This window comes from Motacilla alba, chromosome 3, assembly GCF_015832195.1.
Source record: "Motacilla alba alba isolate MOTALB_02 chromosome 3, Motacilla_alba_V1.0_pri, whole genome shotgun sequence".
NCBI classification, from domain to species: Eukaryota; Metazoa; Chordata; class Aves; order Passeriformes; family Motacillidae; genus Motacilla; species Motacilla alba.
The window spans coordinates 10,624,845-10,651,484 of record NC_052018.1 but is presented as its reverse complement, the minus strand read 5'-3'; the positions used below and the strand labels follow the sequence as shown (position 1 = coordinate 10,651,484).

General features: G+C 43.6%; 1 long non-coding RNA gene across 1 annotated transcript; it reads right to left on the bottom strand.

The window, feature by feature from the left end:
- Positions 1 to 142: 142 nt before the first annotated feature.
- Positions 143 to 26,229, bottom strand: LOC119699574. Its single transcript, XR_005256469.1, has 3 exons — positions 26,026 to 26,229; positions 1,452 to 1,539; positions 143 to 305 (listed from the first exon to the last, which is right to left on the bottom strand). It is a non-coding gene; the product is annotated as an uncharacterized LOC119699574 (long non-coding RNA).
- Between the last annotated feature and the right edge of the window lie 411 nt (positions 26,230 to 26,640).

The window sequence follows — 26,640 nt, the reverse complement described above, 5'->3', positions numbered from 1 at the left end:
TAAAAGTTTTTGCAGAAGCAGGAAACCCTTTTAGGCTCAGGCTAGCCTAGGTTTAGTCCAGTTTGCCAAGAAATCGTTCCTGGAGCTTACATAAATAAATTTTAGACAAGGATTATGCTAATTTTCAACTTCTTACCTGTCCACACATGTTTCATTTATCTCCAAAATGACACTTCATTGTCAAAAGAGATCTCGTGAAGACTCTAGAGATGTGCAACTCCCATCACAGTTAATTGACATCCTACCACACCATTTATGGAGCAGTGTCATCTGGAAAACGTTTCTTCCCTGCAGTAGTTTACAGCCTATATAGAAGAGAAAATGTTAAATTTGGAGTGATGGAGACTTTCAAGTAAAAAAGAAACTCAAGGTTCACTTTAATCCCTAGGTCCCTGGGAAACTCAGCTGCCAAGTATCTGTCCTACCCAGCAAAGAAAGCCAAAGAAGCTCTACTCCTACGTGTCACTGTCTTTTACCAGTCAAATAGAGCTGAGCTTTAGCTGGATTAAAACAAAACTGCATAAACCACCAGAGACACATTATCAAACAAACCCTTAGACAGCATGGAGACTACCATGGCAGGATCAGATAGGAAAGACAGATCAGTGTATTAGGCTTTTGTGTAACCAAAGAGTAGTATGAAGTAGCAGCAAATCATCTGCGTTATTCCTCCACCCTCCTCAGGGAATGCCCAGTGAATCCAAATCCACTTCTGCAGATCTTTCAAACAACCCATGGAAAGCCTGCTTCCTCCTTGCACTGTCACCAGTAACAAAACCTGACCCCAAAGCCCCCGGGCAGCCTGTGGTAACCACAGTGGTAACCATAAAGGACACAAATTTCTGTCATGTTAAGCCTGCCCTGCCCTAGATCAATAATCTCTGTGATGTGCCTGTCACCTGCATACAGACCCTAGTGCCCACAAAAAGTCAGTGCTGTACTGACAACTTCTGCTGCCACTGTCAAAAGAGTTACAAGGGACCAAAAACCAAAACAGAGTAGCCACCAATTAAAACCCAATCTATTTTGTCAAGAAATGCTCTGTTTCCATTGAGAATGGAAAGACAAGTAGATAATAAGCCACAGACCCTTGTTCTGTGAAACATTATACTGGTAAACACAGGAAAATATTGTCATTGGAAGGCAGGCACTGCCCCTCTATTGCACTTGTCTGTGTTCATTGGAGCTTGCAGCACACAGGATGCTCGCCCAAGCTCACCTCACCAGCATAAACTCCCACAAAATAACAGTCATATTCACAGCAGAAAACAAAAGAGCAATTTAGGTGACTTTGTTATTTGAGAGGACTGAAGACAATATTCTAGAACTTCTCAAGGGCATACAAGCTGTAGCCCTGAGCTGAAACAGCCCCAAAAAAAATTGATTATTTGGGAGTGTGAGTAGAGTTTGTGGTTTGTTTTCCACTTTGCTGAATCTCTCCATTTACTCACTCTCTCTTCTTGCAGTCCCACGTGTAGTGGCTGAGTTCTGGCACCCTGTCCAAGTCTCCCCATCCTGGGAATACCGACCCCATTGGTTCTGGAATCAAAATGACCACACGGCACTTATAACATTTCCAGACAGACATAAATACACAGATTAGTCTTTTCTGCATTTTTCCTCATAAAAACAACAGCAGCTTCGAAGCTCATTGGCACAAGCACTGAGATTAAGTATTGCAACCTGCTATTGTTGGCAGGCTTGCTCTGGCTTCTTCTGCTTTCCCCACCTCCTTGTAATCCTCTCTCCTCTTGGAGAGTAGTTAAACGCTGTGTCCATTCATGTCACCACGGAGTAGTTTTGGCAGATGCACGCCCCAAGGCTGGGATGTTTTTACGAGAACCGTTTTCATATTTCACTGTTTGCCTGGCTGATCCTTTATCTGTTCTAACAGTTATGCAACTAAACATACTGAACCTTCTGTCAGATGATTACATATTCCATGTTGAATCGCAGGATATGGAAATCCTGCCAAACACAGTCCTGATCTAACTCTGTCAACTTCAGTGCATGGCTAAGAATGAATTCAGACCTTAAACTCCTTTACACTGGTCTTTGAGAATAAATAGAAGCAAATCATCAGTAACATGTCTTCTGTTCTGTGCATCTATGCCTTTCTAGGCCCCTGTGGGTGTCCTTTAGCTGTGAGTGATGGGCTTGTATATACCACCCCTCTGCTCAGAGGTGTGCATTGAGGGGGTCAGTCTTAAGCTGAAAGCATTTTGATCCAGGAGCAATGGTTGCCAGGCTCCTAATGAAAAACAAAAGATGGCAGCAGATGGAGCCCTTCCCTTCACTCCTCCTCACTGCTGACCCAGCAGAGCCAGGAGGGAGGTGGAGGTGAGGGAGGGGGGAGCAGAGAGGAGCTCATTTCCCTTCCCCACCTGGCAGCCTCTTCCCAGTGCCACCAGCTCCAGCTGCACAGCTCCCAGCGGGCTCTGGCTGCACAAACTCTGCTGCTGCTGCTGGTAGAAAAATTCAGGGGATTGTCCAGGTTGCATTTAAATATCCCCAAGACCATGAGGTGTTTGAATTTTTTTATGAGGAAGACCTTATTCCTTTTTGAACTCATGATTCCCTAGATAATCATGCTTCAGGTGGAAAAAGCTGATCATATATATTCCCCTATCATTCAGCTATTGCTACTGAATCAAACCATTAATACAGGCTGAGGCTCTGGTGTGCACCTGCTCAGAAATGAAGCAGACCACAAATGATCATAGCAACAGTTCAGGAAGGGATTTTGTCCACAGGAGAATCCTAAGAGAGAATGGACACATGGAAAGAAGGAAAAGAAAATGCACTGTTCACGCTTTAAAAATAGCTATCAAAGTGTCCTGTAACTTAGATTTCAAGCTTTTTCAAAGAGTCTCTGAGTCCTCCCATTAATATTGCCACCTGGACACTTCCTGGACATTTTAGCCAGCTCTTTCATGCGTTTATCTTATGTTTTCAGTGCTGTTACTCTGATCATAGCTGCCCCCACACAACCAGCATTCTTTTGTAATAAAAGCAGAGAAGGGTTGTTTATTTATTAGGTTTTTTTGTTTCTGTGTTTTGACAAGAGTGGCAACCTCATCCCCTACCAGTTTTAAAACAACATAAATGAGGCTAAAGCAAAGGAAAACTCAGTCATTAAAAGGTTGAAAGGGAAGTTTTCAGCAAAAACGTTCTTCAAAAGTATCTCAGAGAGCAGCTGAATAATCATCCTCAACATCTCTGGGTCGCTCACACACTGAAATTCTGAAAAGAAGTCACATCCTCTTAATGTTAGTGTTTCAGTTCCTCAGTCTCCAAAGCTGGGGGGACCACAGAGCCGTTCCTCTCCTCAAATAATTTTTCCCTGCATGACTTCTGTTCAGCCTCTCACTATCCCAGCTTCTCTGGACTTTAATAGCAATTTCTGCTCACAGCAGATTTAATGAGGACTGCATGTTGCTGGCTATTCAGTTGGCTGTAGCTATAATTAGACAGCTGACAAAGACTGGCTGGTTGTGGGCTCTTTATTTCTGTGATTACATATCATAGTTGGTCTATGTGCAAGACAAAAGATGATTTTTCTTCTTTGTCACTCCCCAAACTCCTCAAGGGAGTTGATAAGAGTACTGGCTGCTTTCTGCCACTTACCTCACTACTAGCAAGAGGACATTGTCATCGTTTCTAAGCCAATAAGTGTGTTGAAGTGACATGTAGAGGAATTCAGTCTCCTGCCCATGCCAGCACTTTTCCCTCTTTTTACAGAAATCCTGGGGGGCTTTTGGGGTGGTTTTTTTGGGGGCTTTTTTTTTTGGGGGGGGGGGGGAGAGGGGAAATGTAAACAGGAAAATATTTTAATCTTTGAATGCTATGCTTCTAGTTTCATGAAAAGAATTGGTTGAACTGCATCTCCCAGTGCACTGTGATGTCCTCCCACAGCAAAGGGAAGCAGTGCAAGGTGGCAATTCTGTGACTATATCAGGACAGAGGGATGGGGTCAGCTCATATGAGAACCGGTGGACATTAAGATGGCCTGACATAGAACTTTCTAATAATGTTTTTCACCTGAAATATTTCCTGGTTTTCCCCAAACCTTTCCATTTTTCATGCAGAAGACTCAATCTTCCCATGAAATTAGAGCCTTTTAAGGAAGGACTCAATGAAAATGTTTTTAAACATGATGTGCTAGTAGAACATTTGTTAGTTTATTAAAATAAACACATTATCTTCAGTAATCACTCTCAGTAAAAGCCTAGACTCAAAGTCAGGCCAGAACATATATTTTGAGTGAGAAGACAGCATTTCCAAGACAGTTACTTTTCTAATCATAGATCAGGACCCTGCTAGCAACAATAAAACTATCTGTAAAAGTACATAGAGCCATTCTTCATCTCCACTACACTGAGATGAGCAAGCAGAGTATCATTACCAAGATAAATGGCTAAAAAAATTCCTGAAAAATAAAGACAGATTAAGAAACAAAATCAAGGAAAGACTTTTCATCTGTAGTCTGTGAAATCTCTCAGTGAAGGCAATGGAAATTATACTTGTTGTAGGACAAGTTTTCTACCCTACCAAAAAAAGTCATAAACACAGAAAAGTCAGATGACAGATACTGGCACTCCTCACAACCTGAATGTGCTGTGGATAACACCATATGTCTCTAACCAGAACCTGTCCAGAAAAAGATAGGCTTTTTCTTAGGCTTTTTCTCCTAAGAAAAGCAGAAACCTCCTGTAATCTCCACACTCAAAGATATAGATCTGGAGTATCTACGTATTAGAATGTAGAATATATGGAATATATTCTATAAAATGTAGAATGGAAATGTAGCTCCTCTGTGGACACTGGCCAGCAATGGCCCTGCTGACACTAGGTTCTATTTCATCTTGTCAGAGGGGCAAGGCAGGAATGGAAGTAAAGCCTACGAGGCTGCAAGAAAAGCTCCATCATAACTGTACTGTGACCAACCCAACTCCAGCTGCTGCACATTTTCTATCAGGTTGCTTCTGGCAAGTGAACAGCAGAAAGCAACTTATTCATTTTAGCAGCTACCACCAATTTCTACCTTTCTTCCTCTGTCAAGAATGCCCTGGCTATTGCTTAGATAGCACATGGACAGCTTTCCCACAGTCTCTCCTGCTTCCTTCCACTGTTCCATAATTCAGCACAGCACCTTGTAACGCTCAGAAGTTATACCCCAGGGTATCATTCCTAACACCTTCCCAGTCCCCCACAACAGCTGCCCCCACTTGCCTTTTGGGCAGACCCCCTCACAAGTCAAGAGGGTTGGTAAAAATAGTTCTCCCTGTCTGCCCCACTTCTGATTCATGGTCCACTTAGGTAACGTCTCTTTCAGCTACATGGAATGGCTGGGGCCCCCTGGACCCCAGGGACATTACATCCTCATAAATAAGGAGATTTATTTACAGATATAAATCAAGACACAACGTTTAGAACATGCTACAGGGAAACAGTAAAATGCAAGGAGAAGGAAAGAAGAATAATCAAAAGTCGAGGATTCTGGCCAAATTCTTCTTAAAATAGCTCTTCCAAGACATAGTGAACATTGTATCAAACTCACACAGGATCTTTGCTTCTTCATGACTCATTTCACTTGAGCTGGAGAGTAACAATTTCCTCCCTAGCCACCGCCTCATGGCTAGGACTAGGCAGATAGAGCTCAACCTGTTGTGATTGATCAGGCCCCTCCTTAGGGTAAACGATGCATTTCATCAAACGCTACCGTACATCAAGATCAGAATCCAGAAAATCTCCTCTTTAACACGCACTGACCCCCCTGCACACCCACACACAGCCATGCACACCCAGCCCGGTGGTCAGCTCATCACCTGCTAGTGTTAACATGCACACAAGCAATTACAGAGCAGACATCTGTTCAGGATGTTGCTCACAGGATCAGCATCTTCGCACTGGGATGGCTGCAAGCCTTTGAAGCATTTGTGCTCTGACTCTGTGCTGTCTACTAGTGCAGGATGGTTTGTCTGCAAACGTCCCTCGTGCTGGCACAGCATTCATTGGGGTGAATGATCCTGGTTCTGGTTCAGAGCTAAAGCAATGATGCTGATGGGGAAAAGCCAACCTCGTGCAGACAAGATGAAGCCCACTTCTTTCAGTTGTCACTAAGTGGGAATTATGGAGTCCTGGCTGGAAGAAGGTTTTGCAGATTTTCCTATAAACAGTAAATAAAGTGTCAGTATCATGTTCTGTTTGCCAAGATAGGCACCATCTCTGAGAAATTAAATAATGGTTTGGAAATTAAAACACAGGTCCGTTACAGCGTCTCATCTAAATTATGTTAAAGTTTTAAAATGTTCCTCAGAATGAATGCCAAAGCAAAGTTTGAGTTTTCACTGTGATTTCTGAATACAGACTGATGCAACTCCCTCTGAGGGCATTGGTAATATCTTGAGATTGTCCTCGAAAGTAATTAAAAATTAAACTGGACAGAGGTTGCCAAGAGGAGGTAAATGCCCTTGCCAAGTCCCTAGTCCTCTGTCCTGGCATGTTGGTAGCAGAGGAGCACAGCCCTGGCCATGACATGGCAGAGGTCACCGTGCCCCAACTTCTGCGGCTCTACACCATCACACAAGTGCCAATTCTTTCTGTGCCCATCAGGTATAAACACAAAGCCAAAATATATTTGAAATACCTGCGAGCTAGGCATTACTCTGGACTTCACCACACCTGACCTCAGGTGATCATGAATAACCCATGGGTATCCCAGCATCTTCATACGTTCAGCCTAATGGCCCCTTCTCTTGTGGGCTGAGAACCAGGCAGAGCAGTGGGATTTTCAGGATGGGCTAAGCCACCTGTTGAACTTGGACCCCCTTCTCTGTACCACTGCCACCAAATGTTGCAAACAGAGGGAGACGGATTGGGAGGAAGAGAGTATGAGAGAGAGCAAGAAAGAAAGAGCAAGCACTCTTATCTAATACAGACAAAACAAATTTTAAGCCTGCAGGGTTGTCTAACATGGCCCACACCAGGAGCTGGAGCCCACACACTGAAGCTGAACACAGCAGTAGCTGCACCTCCCTGCAGCACAGCCCCAGTGCCACAGCCACAGCACTTCAGTGTCAGGCAGGAGAGCAGCACATGTGGCACCCACAGGGGAACCCACCCATCCCCACCCCGCCACGGGGACCAGGCTGACCCCAAGTTCTTGGAGGCATTGAGCCCACAATGGACAGTGCCATTAGGACTTGTGTTTGCTCCATGCTGAGGTGAAGTGGGGAGCCAGGGCACCTGAGCTGGCTGCCACAGGGCACCTTGGCTCTTGTTCACATTCAATGCCTGTACTGTACACTTAACCTGAGCAGGTATTCCATGCCTCCTGTCCCTGGACATGGTGTTATACTCTTAACCTGAGCAGGTATTCCATGCCTCCTCTCCCTGGACACGGTGCTATACTCTTAACCTGAGCAGGTTTTCCATGCCTCCTCTCCCTGGACACGGTGCAGCAGTGGCTGAGCTCACTGGGCTGCTGTGGAGCTGGGAGCAGGGCGGGAGGAGGGAGGGATGGCCGACACTCCATTCAGTGATTGCAGCCCTCCTCCAAGGCTCAGACTTTGAAACAAGACATTGGCAGGACTGCTTAGAGAAATGATTTCATCCATGTATGAATTAAGCCAAAGAACACAGTACTTGTCCCTTTGGTGTTTATTTTAAAATAATTATTACATGTTCCCTTTTCTTTCAGGAACATTAAACATAATGCTGCACATGATTTTGTTCAGGAGGGCTGCAGATGGGGGAAAGTTAGTGGCAAGTACTGACATATGCAGTGTGGCAAGTACTCAAAAATGGACTCCTCATTCCCTTCAGCCTGAGGAATGCTGAATTCTGATACCATTTGGGGGGAAATGAAGATCAATAATAGCTAGCAGATTTATTTAGTTGTTGGTTTTTCAAGTGCTGGGCCACCAGTCCTGTTGTATTTCTACTCTTTAAATCGAGAGCAGACTTTGCAACCAAGTGCCAGCATTTGGTAGCAAGAAAGGCTTTCCTCAAGCAGCTGTCCTCTGAAAAACATGCTGTGGTTTGAAAATGTGGTTGCAAAATGTGGACAATGTGCACAGGAGTTATTAATGTTTGCAAGAAAATGTGCTGCTTCATCTCCATTATGGTCATCAACCACAGCTGTGGTTTTGCAAGCAAAGAATTCTGCACTCATTCTCAGAGCTGAGATTTGGATTTCAGAAGCAGAGACACAGGTAGTTCCTATAATTCCTCTCCCAGCTATGACACAAACATATACGGACACTGGAAAAATACTTCCCTTTATCTTAATGGACCTAGAACACAGATTGCCGAAGGAATTTAAAACATGGGTTTAATGTCAGACGTTTCATATGGACCATATTTCTCACAGTGAAAAGGGATTTTTTTTTTAATTTTTTTTTTTAAAGGAGACAATACGCTGTCCAGGAAAACAAAGCAAGCCAGCCAGCTCTGTGGCCATTTGACTGGGAGACAGCTCCAGAGTCATTCCAGTACTGGCAGTACAGATAAGCCAGAGTTCTCCTATAAGCCAGATGACACACTTGGAAAAATATATTGCAGAGCTTGTTATCCATCCCCTGCACCTGCCAAATTTGCCCATATGGGACCACAGGGTTTGGCTCAACCCAAGGAGGAAATAGATGGGAAAAGGCAGAAGAGTGTCAATATCTCAAGTAGTGAGTATCATCAAGCCAGTGCTGAAGTTGCTACAAGTCAATTTCTGATGAAACGACTGTGATTTTTAGAAAGTCCAGTCCAACGAAGAGGATGCTTTTAGATACATGCATGGGCAGATATTTAAAAGCCCAACATACAAAATGTAAATCCAGCTTGGGATGCTCCCTTTTCACACATATATGAGCACAATAGTTATCAAACACGTGAGCACAGGTGCTGGAAAGCACAGCTTTGGTGGCACAGAACCTCTTTGGGCAACTGACCACTAAGAAGTGATTCCCCAAGCACTGCTAGCATAACTCTCCTTACAGTGGTGTGAACAGGCCAATGCATTCACCCCAAATTCCAAGCTGGTCCTGTCATCTCTGTGCTAGTGTAGCAGGGTGCCCAAATGAACTACCACACTGGAAAGCAGAGAGCACTGCAATATTTGCAATATTAGCCTGGCTGTGTGGCTTCTGGAGCCAAGACCAAAGGGGCTGAGGAGATGTAACCAGGGAGGAATTTGCCTAGCACCTGCACAGGTCTGGTCTTTCTTCCAGGAGAGTGAATTAAAGCAGAGTTGTCCTTGACTAAGTGCAACATACCTGAGTTTCAGTTCCAAACAGCCCCAGGCTGCTGGCTGCAGATGAGTCAAATCCTGAGCAGCACACAGATCAGCACTATATTTGTCATTGGGAAAAAGCATGGGAATTCCAGCGTCAAAAGTACAAAAGCCCGGTGCTTGAACAGGAACAGCATCTCTTGCACTGCCAGCTCAAGCCATCCAAAAGTTGCAGACAGGTTCCCATGCTCATGAACTTGTCTTTAGCTAAAAATCACACCGCAATATATGATTTTAATAACACATTAGGGGTTGATTGCATTTGCTGTCTAGGGTTTTTTTTTTTAACCACTGGGGTCTACTTCCAAACACTTCCACAACAGGAAGGCTCAGAATATGTTATTTTATGCTATTTTTCAAATGAAAGCTGAGGTTCTTATGTAGTCATCTTAACTCCAGGAGCTGTGTTTTTTAAGGCACACACCAAATGTCAAGGGACACACAATAAAATCTCAAGAATTGGCAAGATTGCCTTTGCTGGCTTTGGGGAATGAGCAGGTTGTTGTTGGAGCCACACATTAGAGGGAGACACACTCACATGTTCTTAACCAGTGAACTGTGCACAGAGGTATAATGGCAATTCGCCCAGCACTGACATACAGCAACAAGAACAGGATGCACAAAATTCCCAGGCCTCTTAAACTAATGGAGAAACTTTGTTAGTTTCACTAACAAGGGAACCAATGACATAACCTGTCATAAACATGTTGGGACCATTATGTGCACAGACATGAGATGTATTTAAACTATAAAAACCCATTTAATAACCAAAAAGACAGCTGCGTAATCTGCACATTACACTCACAAAAAGGAAATAAAGTAAAATGAACTGGAACATGTGTGTCTGGAGAGAAAAGGGGTGAGAAAGGCCTGAAGACCGCTCAGAGGAATCTAGGACCTGCTTTAGCAGGAAAGCACTGCTATCCTCCATTCTCTCTTGCTCTGTACAAACCCTATTTTTACAGGGGGTTTTGATTGTTTTTTTTAATAGAATTGCACATATACTAACAATGGCATGATTTTCACATACGAGGAGTAAGCTGGGAGGAGAACTTTGTCTCTTTTCCATTGACAGTGTTAAACAAATGTGTACTTCTCTCGGTGTCCAAGTTATCTGGGTACCAGCACTTGGGATCAAGACAAAGTTGAAGGAAAACAATGAACCAGTCCTTAATTTTCTTACACTGAAGTGCAAACACTGAGGCACAATCTGGCAGAAAAAAGGACCTGCTCCTTCATCTATCTGTGCCTTTTTTCTTAAAGGCATTGTAGATTTACGTGCAACAGGAAAACTGATTCAAATGTGTTTAACTAGGACTATGCTCACAACCTATTTGGAGTATGGAGGTTTTTATAAATCATATTGCTTATGTTTTGCCATCTCTATGAAGGACAGGTTTAGCTCTGTAATAACTCACTGAGGTTTTGTCAGGATCAATTTACATTTGTCAGATGCTCTGCAGTCTTCAAACAAAAGCCATAAAAACCAGCACTGTACCAGTATTTCATCTTTTTAAAGGTTATGATTTATGCCCCATAGAAGGGGAAGAAGAGGCAGTGGAGGAGTGTATTTTTCTCCCAGCTGCAAACTTCGATCTTCTCCAGAGAGGAGAATGTACAAAACTCAGCAACATGCATCCCTAATACCAAAATAGAGATTGAAAAACCCCTCAGAGGTGCCTAAATGTCTGTATCTAATTTATGGGTAATTTACAATGGAAATAGATGATTTAAAAATGTATACAAATTGTATCCTTGCACATCAGGGCAGATAGATAGCTTAACTACAAAATAATGAACATGAAGTGTCTCTTGTGAGCTGCCAGGTAGACATTTTGATTGCCCAGATTTCGTTAAACTCAAACCAGAGAGAGCTTGAAGTCTTCCAAACATTCTTTAACTCTATCAAGTGTGTCGGTGCTCTACAGCCGATGACAATATATTTCACCAGAGTTGCCAAAAAATTGTTTAATTTTAAGCGATGCCTGTATTGCATTACTTTTACAAGTTAAGCCAGTGTGTAGGGCACAGTCAGCTCCACAGAAGAATAAAGCCATTGCCAATGTTTTCTTTGCATCCATAAAACCAATTTCACACAGGCATTCCTTAACCAAGGAGAAAGACAACAAAAACAACAATAGAACCCCTGTCATGTCCTCGTCTCCTCTAGCCTTCCTGTCAGCATTGCTTTTCCCAACTTTGCCAATCAGACTCAAGCAAGTGAAGAGTTACAGAGAATGTCTGTGCTGCCAAGAGCTATTTCCAGTGGACTTTGATCAAATGATGCTGTAATCCCTAATGGGAAGCATACTTCATTTATAAGGTATTCTTTGGTGTCATTCCCAAGGAGCAGGCATATGGGTTTTTGAGCAGCAAAGCTCTTTCCCTGCAGAAAGTCTGTGCGAGGGCAGCACTGCCGTGTCCAGTGCAGGTGTCCAGGCCTGCCCAGACCAGTGGGATTTTGGTGTTAGCCATTGGCACAGTCTGAAAAGGCCGAGGGGGTCAGAGGCAAGCTCTGGAATCCCCTCAGCCACAGACCTTCACCCAGCAGCGATGACGAGCACGCAGCAGCGCGCTCCGATTTTATCTTTTCCCGCGAGGAACACGACGGCAGGCTGTTCTGACATTTGCACTTTCAGGCAACTTTGTTGAACTTAAGAGACTCGGGTTGTTTAGAATGGTATTTTATTTTCCCTGAAGACCGAGGACAATTAGCTCACATTTTAACAAGGAAGCAATTAAAGTGCATGACGTTCATGAAAATGATTTATCATGCTATTAAATTAGGATGAAAATCATCAAAGTTCATAATAGCCAAAGAAAAACAAATATAAATTATCTTCATACTCAGTTTGTACCCCGATGCTTATCAGCCTGAAAGTCTTGTATTTATTCTCCAGTGCTGCTGTGCAACTTTGTAATTGTATCTCACCGTTTGGAAAACGTACCATTTTTCATTCTGTGCTGTACTGCAGCCCTTTAAATTGAAAAGGCTTAAACAGCCCTTATTGGCTTAAAATTTCCTCAAAAAGTAGATTAGGCTTGCAGAGTTAATGGCATTTTGGGCATCCCAGGCAACCCCGCTGGAGTCAGGTATATCACTGGACACAAGGAGAGCCCCTTTCCACCCAAAATCCACTGTTTCTTCCATCTATCCACTTGTTTACACATTTACCAAAAAGTCTGCTCTCATAACCAATAAAAAATATATTATTTTTTATGTGCCTTCACTTTTTTGTTAGGTTTTTTTCACTCTTTTTACATTCAAAGCAAAAAAATTAAGATGCTTTTACTGAAATGGCAGTTTCAAACCCAGACATTTTGCTCCTATTTTCTTCCCTAGCATATTTGGATATTGCATAGACATTTCTTTATTATGAGCTATAAATATGTTAATAACTCCTCAAGAAAAGAAGAAGCAATGAGAATATTTCCCAGTGGTAGCAATATAGAACAAGAGAGAAGTCTTTTAGCTGCCTCTGTGAAACTGAGAAGAAAAGTTCGTCTGTGCCTTTGTTTTGTTAGTGAAATTACAACATATTAACTCTTTCACAGGACTTTTGTTTGAAAAAACTTTTGGGCACTTCTATAAACAAGCATTATAGATTTTTAGGCAAGGTTTCCCTAGCGATCAGAGTTTCACTTCCATACCAATCTACAGAAGCCCCTTGTAGCAGCTTTCTGCTCTTCACAAGCATCTTTCATAAGAATCCTGCCTGCACCTCACTGCCAGCCCCTCAGATTCTGAGCAGGGAGCAGCTTCAAATCTGGTAAAATCTGCATCCCTGCAAAGATCTCTTTGCACAAAGTTAGGGGATCCTGCTGTGCTCTCAGAGTCTGTGAGCCTGCTGGCCCTTCCTGAGGCTACAAACTGATGAGAAGATACACCTAAGAATTGCAAATAAGGCCTCCTGAGCATTAAAAATTTATGCCTCAATAGGTAAGAGCCAGTTCAGATAACCTGCCTTCCTATCCTAAATTTGAAGCATGTGGGAAATTGAGCACCTTACTCATTAATTGCTGGAAAGATTCCTGGTTTAGATGTCTGAACTTCACATGAACAACAGAGTTCCTTATAGATTTAATTTAAGGGAATTTTTCATCTACTAGCTATGTGTTAAATTAATTTGCTGAATAGGGGCCTGTGTTTTAAAGTAATAAATTTCTGTTACTGTGGACACTGCTTCCCTTACTATAACTTGGTAAACATTTATTTATTAAAACTTGGATTATACAATTTGCAAGTAATTTTTATAGGTTAAGGCTTCTTCATGACTTGGAAAGCGTCGTGCATTATCACATCAGTGCAAAGAGAGCTAATAAGAGCTTAAGTACATCTGTTTTCTAGAAAGTAATTTTTTTTAAAGTGTTTCAATTCCCCATTTCCTTAGCAAATTGTCCTTACTTTTTTTGAAAAAGGGAAGCATTAAATGCTCTGTCTCCATGATGAGATCTAAATAGATATTTTCAATGACTTATCCTGATTGAGCTGCCTGTCAAGATAATGGTATAAATTGCTCCTTCAATCTACATTTACAAACTGATTTGAACAGCCTCAGTAAAGACTCAGACAAAAGTTAAAGGAATCTGATGTAAATCAACAATGAGATTAGTGTTCAGATCTCCTCTCACAGGCAGGCTGTGCTGCAGCTGAACAGACTCAAGTTACAGTTTCTTTTCTGTTTTGCTTTAGTTTCCTTATTTAATCTCTGTTTAAATTTTGAAAGTATGAGTGGCAGGCTAGAAAGAGTGTTCTGAGATAGATAATGAAATATTTCCAGAGCTTCAGGTACTGCATCTTAAAAACTTTCATTCACCATGAAGGACTGAATTTTACATGTAGGAGATACATTCAAATGTTGAAAGACACACACAAAAAAAAAGGATTTTAAAAACTAGAAGTGTTAGAGTACTTTACATGTGATATGGGCTTAAAAGGCAAAAGTATTGCAGGTCTTATTAATGAACCTCAATCTCATATAGAAAATGTTATTCTTAACTTTTCACTTCCCTGCTATTAAAAAAAAATACTTTTTTACCATGTTTAGTTTAATTTAAATAACTTGATCATTACAGTGATTGCCATTTTATTTTGTTTGTAATTCTGAGGATTTAGGTGTTCTAGTAACTTTTAGCAGCATGTTCCAATACCGTCTTACCTTCTCAATTACTTTACAGCTGTTAATAGAAGAAAAAGTAGTAATGATAATTGGATATAACTTTTCCATATTCATGTTCTGAAAAATGATTAGAAGCCTTGAAAAATGTTGACATACCTCACTGTTCTGTTTTGCTCTGGTTTAAATATCAGTGTATTTATTAAAGCTGGTTGGAAAATTTAATCACATATAATATTTTCTTTTTCATCCGATGTGAATTCTTTCCAGGTTTTTCAAGACTCTCATTTTTCTACACATTTCAGAAAATCGGTATTAAATGAGGTAGGATTTATTCCAAGTTATCCAGTGCATATCTTCAAAGAAGTATGTTATGCATATATCTTTTAAAATAACTTATTATGTAAATAGTCATTAATACAGAATAGCTGGGGAAAGATTACTTCAAAAAATGTTGGTCTTTTAAAATGCTGTGTTCGAGAGATTTAGCAAACATAGTGAATATCCTGAGTTCTACAGTTATAATTTGTGCAGTATTTTATATTCATCTGATTTAACTCTTGACATTGTTTTCTCTGGGTTTTTTTTTTTTTGTCATGGATCCATGTTACCTGTTGTCTTCCTTAGCCAGAAAATAATTCCTGAAGGGCAAGATTTTTGTCTTTTTGAACTTGCTGTGATACGTGATTCTCCACTGCAAACAACTTGTCCTTGTAGTGGAGAGCCCTGCAGGTGTGGATGCTCAGACTCTGATCCCACAGATCCTGCTCTGGGCACAGAGGATGGGTGGCTGCAGCCACTCTTGGCTCCGGCCACAGCAGCAGGACCAGCTCCGTCAGCCTCCACAGCCTGCTCCAGGTCAGGGCAGTCTTGGTTACAAGGACTTGAGAAATAACCTCACGGGTGGTTCTTAGACATTAAGAGCTGAGGGTATCCCCTCCCTCCCCCAGCTTTAGGGATCTAACTGATGCTAATTTGGAGTCCAGTCACTGTAAATTCCGGTAGCATCCTGGAAGAAAGGCTGGCTTCATCTCCGCTTCCAGAGCAGAGCTAAGACTGGACACACGTCTGGAGAAGCTGACCTCTGTCTGTTGGCTGCTGTGGGAGCACAGCCTGAGGAGATGCTTACTTAGGCACTTAAGAAATTTCCTACAGCTCGGCAAAATGGATCCAGGAATAGAAGTACTGCAAGAAAAGTGGCACAGCTGGGTCATGGATTTTGCCAAAGATGCTTATTATAGGAGTGTTTATATAATTTAAGCCTGGAATGAAATCCTGCTAGACATACACTCCATTATTTTTTTTACCCTCTGAGCAGATTTCCCATCAATCTCTGTGGTGGTAACCCAAGGTAAAACCTTGGTTTGTAAACACACAGAAGTCGAAGTACACGAGCAGTCCTTCTGAAGTCGATGCGCTTGGCTTTTTACAGTGGCATTACTTGGCACGTGTGTAATGAGCAGGACTTCAAAATAGTGATGCCCAAGAAAAGGCCAAAGGCTTTCAAAACAGAGGGGCAGGAGGCAGCAGCAGCTCGCTTCCTCTAGGTGAGAGGAGAGAGAAATGATTACAATTGCTTCTTGAAACTGTTCTTGCTACCCAGGAAGCTGCCAACTGCCTGCCATTGCCTGAAGCTGTCCAAATTCAAGGAACGGGGGGAACATGGCCAGTCATTATAGTGATTTCTCCCTTGCCAAGGGAACTACTGAACTAGTACAACTTCATGTGGGCTCACACCAGAAGAGACAATATTCTCAAGCTCCTCAAGAAATTGCTCTGAAATTTTGGGTAATGCTGGTTTTTGTTGGGTTTTGTTTTGTTTTGTTTTGTTTCAAATTGTGCAAATGTAAAGGAAAACAACCTCGAAAAACAAAAGGTGAACTCCAGAGGTGCAAAGCAGAAAACATGATTAGCAAGTTCTCAGTCTGGCCAACACAGCTGAAAGAGTTTTGATGCAGATCTTAGATTCAGTATGATACTAAGTCCAAGTAAGGACAACCTTGACTGAGCTAGTATTAGTCCCAGCTTTAGGCATGGCTGCTTCCACACATTTTTCCCAGGTTGTACCACATCACTAGGGCTCATCCTAGTAAAGCCTGCACCTTTTTCCCAGTGTTTACTGCTTAGATTACAGAATACTGAATAGTCCCCTTAACCTCTATTTATTGTCTTTTATTCTTCACACATGTCACTTTCAGCCTTTCAGCAGCACAGCTGTCTGGGCCACAACAGCAACACGAAGAGCACTGCTGGCAAATTGCTGCTTTCATCTGTGCTGTAACATCAGTCCTGCACAGGCTCTGGACTGTTCCACACAGCTCAGGAGCCCAATCCCACCTCATTCATCAGCAGCATACTCCTTTCTCAAGGCAATAGGAGAACACACTTCAGCACACCAAGGCTTGGCTTAACACACCAAAGTGTCTGTCTGATTTGCAGCCCAAGGAAAACACCTTTACTGTAACAACATGGATCTGCCTACTAGTTTGGTCAGTCTGAAGTGAGTGGTAAAAATGAAGGCAAAATGAGGTCAGACACCAGAAGAGCAATGAAGTATGATTATGACTGCAGAATACAAGGAAAGCCCGTAAGTCAAGAAGATGATATAACCATATTCAAAAGACAGGATGGGGAAATGCCAGGATGGGGGGGAGTGGGATCAATGCAGAACACACTGGGCAGGAACACGCTGTGGAAGGGGAGCAGGCAAGGGTGTGGTGAGACCCTGACAAGCTGGTGAGAAGGCACAGGGCAAGGAAGATGTGACCAAGACTAAGAACGGGGTCTAAGGCTCAGGGATGTGTAGAACTAGGAGCCAAGCACAGAAGCACTTGTAAACTTATACTTTCTCTGGTTGTATGAATCTCATCAAACACTCTTGTCTCTGACTGCAGATCTCCTGCCTGCCTGGGCTAACTCTCAGACTGTACTGCACAAGTTTGCCCATGACAGAATCGTGCAAGTAACCTGTACCCGTGCCTTAGATATCCAGATGGTTTAAGATACCAATGTAGATGTGCCCAAAGACTTCACACAATTCACTAACCATTTGCTGTGTTACCTGACTGATCGAGCCTGGAGTCCATTTCCCATGGGCACAGAAGCCCATGTCCTCATTCATAATAATGAGAGGATAGAGTTACTGTTACATTAATGGGAGTTTCACTTTGCAGCCTTAATATTCTTCAAATGCAAAAGGTTTTATACCAACTAGAAATTACATTATCAATGCACTTTTCTGGCAGCATGAAGATATGTTTATCACTTCATTGCATCTCCTTCATTAAACATGACTGGGGCCACAGGGGAGGAAGGCCATCAAGGGACAGATCCCATCTCAAGGTTACCATCACCTTTTTGCAGCAACAAAAGCTTTCCAAACTCACCTTCCTCTAGCCTGAGGAAAGAAACTCAACTTGACAAGTGTGGTCATCAGGGCATTAGGTTGTTAAGGGACAAAACTAAGCACATGAGGGCTGTGCTGAAAAGTGACTTTCCTTTAGAAACTGGGCCTGGCCCTCTCTCAGTCACGTCTGTTTTCTATGTGTGATCATTGCAGGGGAGGGAGGGCAAAGTGATTCAGTGCTTGGAGCCTCATCCAAGACTCTGCACTGCTTGGATCACCATCATGTTGGGAGGCAGGAGGATGACAGGAGAATCTGCTAGCAGGATGCCTCAGATTGTTTGTCCTTGCACTTAATCCACTTTATACTTCCTCTCATGCCAACACTAGCAACAACCAGCAGCTTTGAGACACTGGAGGTTTTGTGTAGCTCTTGAACATTGTTTTGCTTCAACTTTTTCTCTCAGTGTTGGACTTCTTTTTTCTCTTTTGTGATATATGTGGTGGTTATGAAAGGTGTGCCTGTGAAAACAATACTGACAAAGGGTTCTATTCAGTTCACCCAGGAATACAACAGGAATTATACTAAAGGTATCCAGCTATTGTAAAGTCATGGAATAAATGAGGTTGAAAGAGACCTCTGGAGTCATCTGGTCAAAACTTGTACTCAGAACTTCAAAATTAGATCAGATTGCTCTGGGCTTTATTCAGTCATGTTTTGAAAATCTTTAGGGGTGGAGGTTGCACAGCCTCTCTGGGCAATCATGCCAGTGGTTAACCACCGATTGTGAATGCTTTTTCCTTATATTCAGTCAGGGTTTCCCTTGCTGCAGATTGTGACTATTACCTTCTGTTCTTTTGCTATGAACATCTGAGACAGTTCAGTTCTGTCTTCTCTGCAACCTTCCTTTAGGCAGCTGGACACAACAGTGAGTAGATGCTCCTCATGCTGAGAGAGCCCAGATCTCTCAGCCTCTCCTCCTATTTCATCATGTGCTGCAGCCCCCAGCCAGCTCAGTGGCCTTGGCTGAGCTCATTTGAGGATGTCCATGTCATGTTTGTACCAAGGGGCCAAACTGAGCACAGTAGCCCAGCACAAGACAGTCGGGAAGGAATCACCATTTCCCTCAGCCTCTGGCTATGCTTTGGCTGATACAGCTAGGGGAAAGTACCCTCGCTAGCACAGGGGCCCACTGGGGACTTCTGTCCCATTTGGTGTCCACCAGGACCCCTACCTACGTCCTTTCTTGCAAGGCTCCTTCCCAGCACTCAACCCAGCCAGCAGTGGTGCATGGGTTTGCTCCATCCCAGGTTCAGGACCTCACATTCCTGTTTGTTGAGCTCTCTGAGGTTCCTGTAGGCCATTTCCCCAGCTTGTCAAGTCTCTCTGGATAGCAGTCAAACCTCCAGCACACTCAGAGCTCCCCCCAGCTGGCATTATCCACAGAGGTGCCTGCCAGGCCGTCACCCGGGGCAGTGGTGAAGGTGTTTGACACCATCCACGCCAGTAACACAGCTGAGAGCTGCCACTCAGCACTGACCACCAGCCAGACTCCAGCTCATTAACCTCTCACCTCCAAGCCCAGACACATTTTCAGCCACCTTGAATTCCACATCTCCCAAGTTTGGCTACAGCACCTCTCTTGCCTGTGGACATTAGCGCTGTTCTGTGGTTGAGGAAGCATTGCAAAAATTCAAGTGCAGAGATCAGAGGCAGGAGAGCTGGGCTGTTTCCCAGTCTCTGCTGTGTGACCTTCAGTAAGTGGCCCAAGCCACAGAGACCAGATGCTACATGTTGTTTAAATAAGTCAGCCTATGCCACAGATTGTAGATGCAGCTGCGTCTGGGGCAAAACTCTGTTTGTGAGACAGCTGAACTAACATCACTGCCAACAACAGGAGCTCATGCCCAGAATTAATAAATAAATTAGAACAAAAATAAAACTTTTTAACTTACTTCTGTAAAGACATTCCACTCTGGCATTAAAATCTTAGCATAATGTTTTAGGCTCAAGCCTAAGTCCTCCTCTACAAAATGGTGACAAGATGACCTATACTCATATGCTGCAGGAGTGCCACTGATGGCACTTCAATGTTGCATGTGAATAAAGAATAAAATAAAAAATCAGAATAAAAAATCAGCTATAAAACTTTTTGTGCGACAAAAATCCCCTTGCAATCCTCATTTCAGATGAGGAGAAGCCATGACAGTGACTGGATGATCTCTGTGAAGGCTGCAGCATGCAGGGTGCTGTAGTGCTACTGCCTTCACAACCTGCTGTATTTTGAGTACCAAATAATATAAGATCAGCAGAAATTCATGTCCAGTGTCAAGATGCACAAAACTTGAATAATTTTAGACAGCTCCACGGGATGTCACAAGGACTACACAGGAGCCAAAATTATTAGAGCAGAGGTAGGATCAGAAATCACCTGCAGAAAGAGAGGCAAAAGCCTCCCAGCTACCCCATTGCCAAAAAGGGCCTTTTTCTCACCACATAAAGTCTCCAGAACATCATTATCATGATTTCATATTAGGATTCAGGGAGGGGGGCAGGCACATTTGTGCATGGCTTTCTATCATGCATCCTTCTTTGCATGTGTTTTCTTCACACGTTGGTAACACAGGGGAACATCCCACGTCCCAAACAGGGACAGCACCTGTGTAGCACCTCACAGTACCTGTGACTGGGAAACAGCCCTTCTCTAAGCCTCCCTCCACCTTACTGGCCTGCTTTCCTGACACCAGGAAATCTGGGTTCAGCCTGAAACTCCACGTAGGTGTCCTGAATGAAGCTGCAAAGTAAGTTGTATGGATACAACACAGACACAGCTCTGTATCTGTGGGAGGTCTGGTGGACAAAAAGCTGGACACGACACAAGAGTGCCCTTGCAGCCCAGAAAGCAAATCATGTCCTGGGCATTGTGGTGAGGTGAGGGGATTCTGCCTCATGATTCTGCTCTCATGAGACTTCACCTGCAGTGCTGCATCCAGCTCTAGGATCCCCAGCACAAAAAGGATATGGATGTATTAGAGAGAGGCCAGAGGGGGCCACATAGGTGATGAGAGAGCTAGAGCACCTCTCCTGTGAAGCCAGGCTGAGACACATGGAGCAGAGAAGGCTCGGGGGAGATCTCTAAGCAGGAAGGTCTCCAAACAGAGACATCCTAGTAGCCTTCCAGTACTTAAAGGGGAAACTTAAGCTACTTATAAAATAGAGGCAAAGCAGAAACACTGGCAGATAGTGATAGGGCAAGGCAGAATGGTTTTAAACTAAAAGAGAAGAGACTCAGATTAGATACTAGGAACAAATTATTTTCTTTGAGGACAGTGAGGCACTGCAACAGGTTGACCAGAGAAGCTGTGGATGCCCTGTCCCTGGAGGTGTTTAAGGTTTTGCAGGGCTTTGAGCAACCTGGTCTAGTGGAAGGTGTCCCACTCCATGGCAGGGGATGGAACAAGATGATCTTTAAGGTCCCTTCTAACCCAAACCATTCTGTGATTCTGTGACGATCAGCGCTGTTTGTCCCTGCCTGCTGGGACACCTGTCTGGAGCAGGGATGCTGTCTGCCCTGAACAGACATGGACCAAGACCCCAAGGAGCCCCAAGGTGTGCTGATCACTGTGTGGCCCTGAGAGGCTGGAAAAGGGTGCACACTGCCCTGACAGCGGTGCCGGCAGCAGGATCCAGCTCCCTTTCCTTGCCGAGGAAACTTCCTGAGCAAAAATCCCGGCCCAGCATCCATCAAGGCGCCCTGAGGCAGAAACTGCGGGCGGCGGCTGCGGTGCCCGATGCCGTGCGCGTCCGGAGCGGCGCTCAGGGAGCATCCCTCCCATCCCACGGACCGCGCTCCATGCGGAGGGGAAGGGAGACACCTAATGGGAACCGGCGGGGACAGCGGGGTCTAGGGGCTTGGGAACGGCTGGGCAACTACCACTCTGAGCACTGCTTTTGTAAAGACATCCACCCGGCTAGGCTGTTTTCCACCCCCACACCAAAAAAAACTATCATGCCTGCAGGTGACAGCAGCATCGTGCACTAGATCAGCCTGGATACCTGGGGACAATCGGCATCAAAATTGTTTCCCTCAAGAGAACAAAAGGACACTGCACCTTGCTCTCCCCTTCACTGTGGGCCATGAGCACCAGGTCCTACTGAGAGGTGGGCAAGTCTGACAGGTCCCACGGAACACAAAGGCTCAATTCCTATAGCGTAGCACTAATTTAATTCACCAGTTTCTGACGGTAGAAAGAGCACATAAGGTACCAGTGATATGAGGCAGTGACCCCATAGATCATCTTCCCAAACAAACCTCCACTCCCAGGGAGGCTGAGCCTGGTGAGTTATAGATATTCTCGAGTTACCCAGCAAACATCCCCTACTAATCCCTTGCCAGAATCCCTGGGAGCAAATACTGTTCCCATGCTGCAGGTTTTACATCCTCAAGCAGGAAAGGGGTGGCAGCTCATCAGACTGATGGAAACAGCATCCATCCCCCTGACAGCAACATGACAAGAAGAATCAGCCAGTGAGGCTGGGCAGTAGATCACCTCCACAGCCACACAGGCAAGTGTGGAGAGCTCACAGGGAAGAGAGCAGCCATGAAAGCCACGGAGTGAAATCAAGAAGAAACCTCACAGATCACTCTTAATGACAGCTGCTCAGCAAGGAACAAAGTGCTTCACACTGGTCATGGGCCGAAGCCCATGGCTGTCCATGCTAGCCATCATCTCAGATAGATGTACAGCACTAACCTGCCAGGGATTCCAAGCTTTTTTAGTCCTAATCCTCATTTTGGTAACCCGAGATAGGAAATAAAAGCGACTTCTTGCCAGCATTCCTGGATGTGCTTCAGGGTGAAAGCTGTCTGCTCCTCTCTGGCCAAGCTGTGCCTATAACTGTGTGACTCTGGGGAAGCACATGAGTGTTTTGTGATGAAAATGTGACTCAGCAAGTTCTGTGCTCAGCTGGATCCTGGAGAAAGCTATGGGTGTCTGAGATGGAGGTGAAATACCACCAACAGGCTGCTGACAGCTCCCTGGGAGATGGCTGCCCACTGGTGCAGGTACCTGTGGGGAGCAGGGTGGAGGATGCCACAGTGCATGGCTGAGAGAACAGAGATGACAGCATGACAGAAAGACATGGAGATGAATAATAGGGGTATTAGGGGTAGTCAGGGAAAAGGGTAAGAGAAAGAAAGGAGCACAGGACTCCTTAACAGGAGAACAGGAGAGGGGAAGGACATACTCACATATGTCCCCCTAAGAAGGATCTAGGAAATGATGATGATTATAGGCCAATACCCACAGTGGAACCGACTGCAATAAGCATTTGAACAAAATTTCTAGTTCTTTAACTTTTTTCTTGGTTCCTGCCAGTGAAAGGCATGTCACCCTTAGCACAGGACACCAGAGGTAGCAGCAAGGTGAGAAACAGGTCTGAGCTCGGCATGCCCAGGGTCTGGGAAGGGTTTACTTGTGTTTAAATCTTACTGAAATAAATGAGATTCAAGCAAGGGCTTAACTCCTGCACTCAACAGAGATGTTTTCTTGAACCAGGCCCTCCATCAAGAAATGTTAATTAGATGTATTTCCTTCTGAAGACATCTGCCTGTGAGGACAATTTCACCACCTATGCTCAAATGAGATTATGAAATGAGATGCTCAAATAAAATAGTAACAAGGCTCCACAGTCACCTGGGCAGTGAGAGTGCTGAACCTCTCAGATCCCAGTTCTGCTACTGCAGATCATGACAAATAGTGTTGGGGGTTTTTTATCTCTGAAATAACATCCTAAATAGCTACTTCAGGCCTGTTTAATGCAGGAATACTCCTGATGAGTAAGATTATAGTCTGGTTTTGGGATTCCAACTCCTTCATACCAGAACTTAACAGTCAGCTCTGAAGACCACCACCGTGCTGGTGTCACAGGCACCACAGAAGCATGCAGTGCATGGCCCACCTCCTCCACCTGAGCAGAAAAAAGTCATGTGCCTTCAGCAGAAAATAAACCCATGCAGTCAAATACCAGAGAGAGGTGGAGGAAAAGTCAGGCAAATGAAATAGATGGATCAGATTCCAGCATGCCCCAAAGGTCACTTCATGCAGAGCCTGCCGGAGGGAAGGTGGGAGCAGTGTCGCTCCTCCAGGGAGAGTGCCAAGCTACCAGGCTCTTGATGATTAATCCTGGAGAGCAGGAGGCAGTGGAGAACACCCTGCCAATTGCAAATGTGGTGATGGGGCACTGGGGGCATATATATGCATCATTAGTCATCTGCAAGAATTTTGTTTTTGTAACCTCTGCATTTTTATCTGTCACTTCGAGCAATAAATATGCACTCCCGCCAGTGATTTGACATTACACTTGCTTTGGATGGTTGCCTTTCCCAAATATTAATAGTAACTCATTGTGGACACAGCATTGGTATTTAGTTAGATCAGACCAACTTCTTTTAAAAAACAACTTTTCGAGTAAAGAGAACAGATGTTTTTAATTTACACAAAGAACAAAAACAAAGTTCTATTGTTCAGTTATAGTGAACACAAACATTACAGACACAGAGAAATTAACACCAATTGCATGTTAAAAAAAATTAAAAGCCTATCAAGGTACATGTCTGCTTATTTGTGCTTTTTCCACCACTTTAACAGCTTAGTGGCATGCAATGATAGCAACTGTTGCTTTTTGGAATTCATATGCATTTGAGTGTGGTATGTTTTAAAGATAAAAATGGCATAAGCACAAGGGCAATTTCTAAATACACATTATACAGACAATAATAATAATAATAATTATAATACTTTAATAATAACAGAGGAGGAATGTAAACTCTCACAGTCCAGGGCATAAGCTGTCTACTTGCTCACAGGGATAGGAAGAAATTGCCTCTTTCAGCTGATTTTTCTATAGTTGTTCCTTACAGGTATATTTTCCCCTGCACCATCTGCACAGAAGACTGAGTCCTCAACCCTCTGAAACAAGAATGTGCATATGAAGACAGACAGAGCAGTGACATCAGTCACTGAGGTTATCTCATGCCACGGTATAAAGTTCAACCAGAACTATCTTTCTATGTTATTTTACCCCGGGAATTCAAGAGCCTTTTGAATGCATTTACAAGCTCCTGGTGCATGTGGGTGGGAGCAGAGCTCAGGCTCAAGTTCCTGCCAAGGTGGCCAAGCTCATTCCAGAACAGCAATGCTACCCTGCAGGTGGAGGCCACTTGACATCTCTGTCTCCCAGACACCCTGAGAAAACACTTCTCAGAGATAAAGCTTTGCACCATTCCCATTTCTCACCTTCTGAACCCACAACTCAACAACAATTACGTTATCTAATTCTCATCTTACTCTAAGGGATATCTTTTCCCATGGAGAAATATCTCTTCTAGCAACTCCTGGAAGATTTTCTAGAGGCTGTCTCTAGTTGACAGCCACATCTTCTCTTCTTGGGCAGCCACTTTAGGTTTAGAAACACTGACATAAAAATATTTCCATCTCTATCTCATGTTTGCCAGTCCTGCAGTTGTAAGAGGATGAGGAGGGCAGATGTACCTTATATTGGCTTTTCCCAACTCATAAGTATAAGCAAAGATTCTATATAAGCAAAGACTGTTGCTCAGAGAAGTTGTGGAGGCCCCATCCCTGGAATTATTCAATTGACCATAGCAGAGGGGTTGCAATTGGATGATCTTTAAGGTCCCTTTCAACCCAAACCATTCTGTGATTTAATGATTCTATGAATCTGCTTCTCATACATCAAAACAAGACTTTGCCCCATTCCCTCTCCCATTGCTCACTAGTTTGGGTTGTTTTTTTTTTTTTTTTGTCCAATAGTGGGTGCCATTTTACTATATCCCACATTCAGACTAAGTATCAAACGATGAGGCTTACTTCAGATCAACACACAGGACATAGTGGAAAAAAATACACAAAGCAAACAAACAAAAAGAAAAACAAAAAAAACCCAATCTGCTTGCATTTTAACCAACTGTAGAAATAAAGTTATCATTAAAAGGCCTGGGACAGAAAAAAATTTAAATCTTTTTCTGTAGTATTCATGTAACCTGGGGATTTCAGCACCACAGAAAAACAGACACAAACACCATGACTCAAAGAGCTGGAGCCTTTTTTCCACCACTGAAAGCAAGCCTCACTGGGAGAGGTGCTGCTCCAAGTGGCTGGTTTTAAACCTTCTAACACATTATATAATACAAAGCCCAGGTCCAGACCCATGCAGAAAAAAAAAGAGAAACCAAAACATTACGTTCAAACAGTACCTTTCAGCTCAAAAGAACCCAAGCCATGAATCATTTTATCCACCGCAAAATGCCATCACCTCCAAGTTGAAATGCAGCAGCTGTTTATTACCCTGCAAGAACATTAAGATGGGTGCTCCTTTGCAGCCAAAACAGCGAGGAGAACTGAGTAGACAAATATAATAACCTGGAACACATAGGCTTATCCTCCCTACCTTTATAATGAGTACCAGAGGAACTTTAGGGACCACAAGCAGCTGATGCTTCCAGACGCCCAGTGCTAACAATGCTTTCCACAGCACTTAAGGGATCTTTGGAAGCCAAAAGCATTTGACCTGGACATGCTTTGCTTTGCTTGGTTGACAGTGAGGCCAAGAGTTGGCTATTACACACTGACCACAATTTCTATGTCACATCCAAAGTCACTTCTGTCACACTTAGAATGAAATTAATGCCAGAAACACTGTAATCATGATGGTCTGAGTTGTCCAAAGATGCAGAAATTTGCCTCACTGCTTGTGGCAGCTAATTGCAGTTGTGTACCTGCCCTGACAGTTGACTGCTAATTAATAAATTGTGATCATGCTCTGTCAAACATGGCTCCCTCAGACCCTGACTCACAGTATCTTGGGGAGA